Raw genomic sequence first — 8,446 nt, 5'->3', positions numbered from 1 at the left:
GGCCACAGGAGGGAGACACAGCTGGGAGCAATTAGGCTAACGAGACAGGGGAGAGGTAAAACTGAACACACTGACATGAGACATGAACTTTCAGAATAAAACAGGAAACTAACAGACACAGAGAACCAGACCGGACACTGAACTTGACAGGCAGACTCATGAGCAGACACAATAACACCATGGACAGACAGAGAGAACACAGGCAGGCATGAAACAAAAACACTAACACATAGCAAACCTAAACAAAAGACAAAACAGAATAACCGAGAACAAAGAATAATATAAAGAAACACAAAACACCGAGTCCTCAGACTCAGGACCATGACAGTACGTCCTGGATAAATCTCATCTTGTAATGTATGCTGATGATTCCACCATGTTTTATTCAGCCAGTGACAACTCCGAATTGACCACCGTATTACAACAAGCTGAATGTGTCTGACTGGATAAGTAAAAACAACATGATTTTAAACGTGTCTAAATCCAAATCCATGTTAATAGGACGTAGAGGACGCTTAGTCAACAGCCCACAACTAAATCTTTCCATAGCTGGATCGGTATTAGATCAGGTCACCCAGATTAAATTATTTGGTGTTACCATAAATCAGCATCTTTCTTGGTCTCAGCACATAGACTCTGTTATTAAGAAAATGGGACAGGGCATAGCTATAGCTAGGAAATGCTCCTTTTATATTACTTTTTCAATTATGAAAGATGTCATTAATGCACTAGTATTATCTCATCTAGAGTACTGTTCAATCATTTGGTCAGCAGCTAAGAAGACAGATCTGAACAGACTTCAGTTAGTCCAGAATAAGGCAGCCAGATTAGTGTTAAGGTGTTCATGCCATACAAATATCGATAAAATGCATGATAAACTTTCTTGGCTTCCTGTACAAGCTAAATTATACTATGGCTTACTTGTATTTATAAAGAAAGCAATACAGTTAAACACACCACATTTCTTTTTCTGCTCAGTTGCAGTATCCCGATGAAATACATAATCATACTACACGATCTTCAGCAAATCGCAATTTAGTAATTCCTTGATTTAAAAGCAACTTTTGAAAAACTCTATTATATTTAGAGCATCTTTTAAGTGGAATAAGTTGCCTTGTGCAATTAGAGAATTGGCTTCTATTCATAATTTCAAAAAACCCTTAAAAGCCTACTTACACAGCTTTTAATTATTGTAAATATTGTAAGAGGGTAATGTCATTTGCAATGGAAATTTGTGTATTTTGTCTCCGTGTTATTGATATTTATATGCTCATATTTTCACAATTGTAAAACCTCACTGTGGATGTAAGAGCCAAATTATGTGGATATTTTGGATCCACTTTATTGTGCGATATTTTATTTGATGGTTTGGGCCCCAGGAAGACTAGCAACCACTGTTGTGGAAGGTAATGGGGTTTCTTATAAATAAACAATAAACGCTTCCAGTATTGCTCCGTCTCCAGCCTTGGTGGTGCTGTTCTCATATTGTTCCCCTGCAACTGAGAGTACACCTTGGCTGGTGCTGTGGAGAACAACTGGTTTATTCTCCTGCCTTCTATCTCTCTGGTGGACCTCTTCAAGGTAGGTAGGCTAGGCTAGCCCAGGGTATGGGTCTTTGGCCAAGGCTATGAGTCTCTCCCTTTGACATACAGTGGGGAGAGGGGCCCAGAGTACAGCTGCTGATCCTCCACAACTGAAGGAGCCAGTTGAGGTGGTTCAGGCATCTGACTACTAGAACTCCTGGAAGCTCCAATGTGAGGTATTCCTGGCATCCCCTGCCAGGAGGAAGCCCCAGGGCTTGCTGATAAGATTAACATCTCTCGGGTGTCTTGGGAATGTCTCGGTTTCCCTGCAAATGAGCTTGAGGAGGTGGTGGGGTGAGGGAAGTCTGGGTTTCTCTGGTCAGACTGCTGCCTCCGCAAGCTGAACCCAGAAAGAATGTTATGTTTAAACTTGTGCACAGACTGCTTTTGTCTAACAATAACGAGCCTTATTATTTCATTTAGAAAATTCTTACATTCAAAGCTGATTGTGGGTGAATGGCACAACAACAGGCCTCAGGATCTCGTCACGGTATCTCTGTGCATTCAAAGTGCCAGCACTAAAATGCACCTGTGTTTGTTTTCCATAACATACGCCTGCCCATATCAGAACCCCCCCCCAATGGGCCACTCAATACTCAACGCTGACATCAGCAACCCACTTACCCACATGACACCACACACGCTGTCGGCCATCTGCTCTGAACAGTGAAAACCAGGACTCATCCGTGAACAGAACACCTCTCCAACGTGCCAGATGCCATTGAATGTGAGCATTTGCCCACTCAAGTCAGGTACGACAAACCGCAGTCAGGTCCAGACCTCAATGAGGACAACAAGCATGCAGATGAGCTTCTCTGAGACGGTTTCCTGACAGTTTGTGCACACATTCTTTGGTTATGCAAATCGATTGTTACTGCAGCTGTCCAGGTGTCTGGTCTCAGATGATCCTGGAGGTGAGCATACTGGTTGTGGAGGTCCTGCGTTGGTGTGTGGTTGTGAGGCCAGTTGGATGTACTGACAAATTCTATGAAATACCTTTGGAGACGGCTTATGGTAACAGCAATGGGCAACAGCTCTGCAGTCAGAGCTGCAGTCAGCATGCCAATTGTACGCTCCTTCAAAAGTTGCAACATCTGTGGCATTGTGACCAAACTGCATGTTTCAGAATGGCCTTTTATTGTGGGCAGTCTAATGCACACCTGTGCAATATTCATGCTGTCTCACTGATTTAGAGAGATTTGTGAACAATATTTGAGAGTAATGTGCCTTTTGTGTATGTAGAAAATGTTTCAGATCTTTGAGTTAATGGAAAACGGGAGCAAAAACAAAAGTGTTGCGTTTATATTTTTGTTAAGTTCAATAAGTTCAATGGATTCAATAATAATTAAAACAACAGACACAAAACAATTTGATATATGCATCTAATTATATACCTAAAGTGGATCACATTAAAATGCTTGAAACATATTCAACTTTTAATTTGACACTGAAGCACAACTGGAAGATAAAACACTTTCATTTTCATTTTGTAATATAAAACCTAGAAAAACGTAACATGCTCAGTAATTTTCTGTTCACAAACACACACACCCCTGTAGGTACTGCATTTGTAGCTTCACTTTGGCTCCACCTAATGGCACATTTGATACCAGGCTGTAAACATGTTTACATCTGGTCTTAGGTTGTTCATTTCCACACTGCCTCAAGTCTCCAACTGAACAGCTGCAGACTTTTGCACTTCAGTGTTTGTTTCATTTTCAGCCCTTGAATTTGTCTCTTGATCAAATGTCTGACTCTGACTCATCAATATATTTGTGGTAAGCAATGCATTAATCCAGGCGCATGTAAACCTGTTTCAGAGCTACTCATTACATGAAGCAACACCACTCCTACTATGGCCAGAGCCCACCTTTACTTCCCACAAGAAGTATTTTCATAGGTTTTATTTTCAATGTATTCAAAATAAATATTTAAATAAACACATGACTAGATGTGTTTTTTCTTTCTAAATAAGTAAAAAGCATCATTTATTAAATTATCACTATCACAATTCTGACCAATCACAATAGGCTATAACACAACAACTAGTACCTGTTAAATGTGAGCACATCTCGGCGCAGAGGCTGTTCAGTGGAAGATGAAGAAACTTTCCTTTAGGATACTTTATCTGCATTTTACTGCTGCAGTTGCTGCGTTTTGTAATGTTGGCATGATGGTTGACTTCAAGTCTGAACCTGCAGTAATAATTTGTTGTGAGAATTTTAAGTTTACTTTCTCTTTTACATGAACAGAAGAAATAACAATTTCATTAATTCACTGGTGGGGTTTCCCTTTTAAACTATGTTTTAATGTGCCTTTAGGTGGAGCCAAAGTGAAGCTACAAACACAGTCCCTACAGGGGTGTGTATGTGTTTGTTAGCAGAAAATTACTGACCATGTCTTTCTAGGTTTTATATTGCGAAATGGAAATGAAAGTGTTTTATCCTACTTGTGCTTTAATGTCTAATTAAATAGTTGAGTGTCTCTTCACATAAAGGTGTAATCAACATTTCAATGCAATCTCCTTTAGGTTATTTATTCATTAGTTGTGAGAACAACTGTGAGCACTCAATTATTTGATACCCTTCACATATTTGTCAGCATTCAAGTTTCTATTTTTAACTGCACTGGAAGCCACTGAAGTGATGCCAAAACAGAAATTACATGTGATCAAACATTTGTATGTTTTCCCAGTATGTTCTCATGCAAGTTAGTGAAATTGTCATGTTTTATTGTATTTGTTATTAAGCACAAAGTAATGCATTTCAGTAGGACATGTATTTTGTTTCATTTGTCTTTATTTTGTTGTATTTTTTGTTGTAGAAAAATCAGGGAGGTGTCACTATGACAAACATTATATTTTTGTAAATTTAATCAAGTAGAGTTTAATGTCCAACTCTAACCAAATAACTTTTAATTGTGTAACCATAAACTAACAAGACATTTAAATCAGCTGTGTTGGATCAAGGACACATCTAACTCCAGGCCTGGAGTTTCACACCTGTGAGGTACAGTGGGGCAAAAAAGTATTTAGTCAGCCACCGATTGTGCAAGTTCCCCCACTTAAAATGATGACAGAGGTCAGTAATTTGCACCAGAGGTACACTTCAACTGTGAGAGACAGAATGTGAAAAAAAAATCCATGAATCCACATGGTAGGATTTGTAAAGAATTTATTCGTAAATCAGGGTGGAAAATAAGTATTTGGTCAATAACAAAAATACAACTCAATACTTTGTAACATAACCTTTGTTGGCAATAACAGAGGTCAAACGTTTACTATAGGTCTTTACCAGGTTTGCACACACAGTAGCTGGTATTTTGGCCCATTCCTCCATGCAGATCTTCTCGAGAGCAGTGATGTTTTGGGGCTGTCGCCGAGCAACACGGACTTTCAACTCCCGCCACAGATTTTCTATGGGGTTGAGGTCTGGAGACTGGCTAGGCCACTCCAGGACTTTCAAATGCTTCTTACGGAGCCACTCCTTTGTTGCCCGGGCGGTGTGTTTTGGATCATTGTCATGTTGGAAGACCCAGCCTCGTTTCATCTTCAAAGTTCTCACTGATGGAAGGAGGTTTTGGCTCAAAATCTCACGATACATGGCCCCATTCATTCTGTCCTTAACACGGATCAGTCGTCCTGTCCCCTTGGCAGAAAAACAGCCCCATAGCATGATGTTTCCACCCCCATGCTTCACAGTAGGTATGGTGTTCTTGGGATGCAACTCAGTATTCTTCTTCCTCCAAACACGACGAGTTGAGTTTATACCAAAAAGTTCTACTTTGGTTTCATCTGACCACATGACATTCTCCCAATCCTCTGCTGTATCATCCATGTGCTCTCTGGCAAACTTCAGACGGGCCTGGACATGCACTGGCTTCAGCAGCGGAACACGTCTGGCACTGCGGGATTTGATTCCCTGCCGTTGTAGTGTGTTACTGAAGGTGACCTTTGTTACTTTGGTCCCAGCTCTCTGCAGGTCATTCACCAGGTCCCCCCGTGTGGTTCTGGGATCTTTGCTCACCGTTCTCATGATCATTTTGACCCCACGGGATGAGATCTTGCGTGGAGCCCCAGATCGAGGGAGATTATCAGTGGTCTTGTATGTCTTCCATTTTCTGATGATTGCTCCCACAGTTGATTTTTTTCACACCAAGCTGCTTGCCTATTGTAGATTCACTCTTCCCAGTCTGGTGCAGGTCTACAATACTTTTCCTGGTGTCCTTCGAAAGCTCTTTGGTCTTGGCCATGGCGGAGTTTGGAGTCTGACTGTTTGCGGCTGTGGACAGGTGTCTTTTATACAGATGATGAGTTCAAACAGGTGCCATTCATACAGGTAACGAGTGGGGGACAGAAAAGCTTCTTACAGAAGACGTTACAGGTCTGTGAGAGCCAGAGATTTTCCTTGTTTGAGGTGACCAAATACTTATTTTCCACCCTGATTTACGAATAAATTCTTTACAAATCCTACCATGTGAATTCATGGATTTTTTTTTCACATTCTGTCTCTCACAGTTGAAGTGTACCTCTGGTGCAAATTACTGACCTCTGTCATCATTTTAAGTGGAGGAACTTGCACAATCGGTGGCTGACTAAATACTTTTTTGCCCCACTGTAAGTAATCTCCAAAAGTTGATTCTGTTCATCTGGACGTAGCGTTTTCAGTGGGAGAAACGTTTCGTCTCTCATCCAAGTGACTTCTTCAGTCTCAGCTGACTGCAGGTTTCCCCAACCGTATAAACAGTACATTTGCATAATGACAGTGAACATTCCAAAAAAAAAGTGTTATTACTATCATGAATGTATAAAATATCAAAAATATATAACAACATTATAATATATATAACAATACACGATACCAGCCATTAATCCATTAATTTCCAGTAGTTTTACCAGTATTTTATTATACCTCCACTTCATCAAATACTTCTTCAACCTTGGAAAAATAACAAAAATGTTTAAAGAGAAATAAAACTTTGTTTCTCACCACTCCATAAGAGAATAGTCATCACAGCAATACAGCACAAAAACTGATGGAGAGCCATTGTTAACTGCACCTCTGTCATGGTATAATTACATTTAAGTACCTGAAGATTATTCTCAGCTCCACCCAGTGCTCCACCCTTTTACTGTCGCATTAGCTTTCCAAAAAAAAAAAAAGAAAAAAAGTCAGGCAACTGGTGATCAAGTTTTGCTTGAGCAAGGGGTGAATAAATTATTTTTTAAATTACCCTTATCCTCTGCAAATATTTGGGTGCTTTTTTGTATTTGCAGGGGATAAAAGCACATCCATCTCATGATTGCAACAATCAATCAGAATCACTGCTAAAGATATGAGTAATACATACAATATTGTGCTGCAATCAACCTCACCTGATTCTTATCACAGCCACATTCTGTTAATCACTTTAAATTCACACATCTCAACTTCTGTGTTTGCAAGGGTTTGCATTTTTAAAACAATATTCTTTACTTTCTGTTGTACTTGCCTGAAACTATTTTGTTTTGGGGGAAACATTGACAAGAATCAAAAAAGAAAAACACCAAACAGGTCTAGTAACATTTGTGTCATTACTTTCACTTTCATGTCTGCTACTAAGTACAATTCGGACACTACTTAGAACGGATGGTTCTGAATATGAACAGTGTTGGGAAACTTGTTCCATGTTGCCATTTGCCCACTTTAACAGCATCACTACTGACTTACTTAAAACATTAGACTATGCATTTTCGAATAACCTTCCTCTTACATTGTTAGTCAAACTGCGCTGTGAAGTTCAAAAATGGCTGTTCTTTCTTTCTTTAACCCATAATATTTGCATTAATGTAGATTTGAAATCGATAACAATGAATCTTAATTTTAAATTTTACATATATAGGCTGAACTACAGGCTTCATTATGAAGTACAAAAGTGACACAGACTTCCCTAAATTTCTACATTACCATTGCATAATTCACCAGCAGGCAATAAATGCAAAAGGTGACTAGTTCTACTCATGTGATGACTCCTGCATGAAGATTATAAATAACGTCTGTTTATGAGTCTCAGGTCATAAACAGACCCGGGCAGGGGTTTTAGAACAGGTTTTGTGACTTTGATCAACTCAAACCACTTGTGTAATTCATTTGAGATCCTTTCATCCAAGTGGACATAACATGAATTGCTGAGCAGCTAAGTGCAATGTTTAACTTGCATGCTGGACAGGAAGAGATTGTTGCATGCTGATGGTCTTTAAGTTAGGACTTCAGACTTCCAGTCTGTACAAAGGTGTATGCCCAGCAGCAATGAAAGTTGCCTGGCTTTTTGGTTCAGCTTATCTTTGTGAAGCATGCTTTTCTGACATGAACTTCATGTAGAACAAACACAGAACACATCTTACTGATGTGATGTATATATATATATATATATATATGCGCGAGTGTTAAACTCAAGCATTCTACAAAAAATTAAGAAATATGTCAAAATTTTTTTAGATCCAATGATTTGTTTAAAATGCAATAGATTTGGTGACTAGTACATATGTTACAAGAATAATTTGAAACTGTTTTGTTTTAAATATTATATAACTACTAATTTGCACAAAAATGGCACAGAGTTCATGATTTTCTCAAAATGTTTAGAAGGTACTCGAAATTTATTTCTTTAATGTCATTATGTTGCTAGAACTTAACAAAGAGACTCTTAAGAACTTGGGGTGTCGTCTGGGCCATTTGACTAATGCTCAGGTGGCTGAACTTGAAGACCTGGGCCCTGTTTCAGGAAGCCGGTTTAGAAAACTCAGAGTGAAAAACGATACTCAGGGTTGAGTAACCCCGAACTGTCCAACTCGGAATATTCGGTTTCAGAAAGGCTGATAACAA

Source organism: Pundamilia nyererei, unplaced genomic scaffold, assembly GCF_000239375.1.
Source record: "Pundamilia nyererei isolate P.nyererei 1_Seehausen unplaced genomic scaffold, PunNye1.0 scaffold00370, whole genome shotgun sequence".
NCBI classification, from domain to species: Eukaryota; Metazoa; Chordata; class Actinopteri; order Cichliformes; family Cichlidae; genus Pundamilia; species Pundamilia nyererei.
This window is presented reverse-complemented; position numbering follows the sequence as displayed.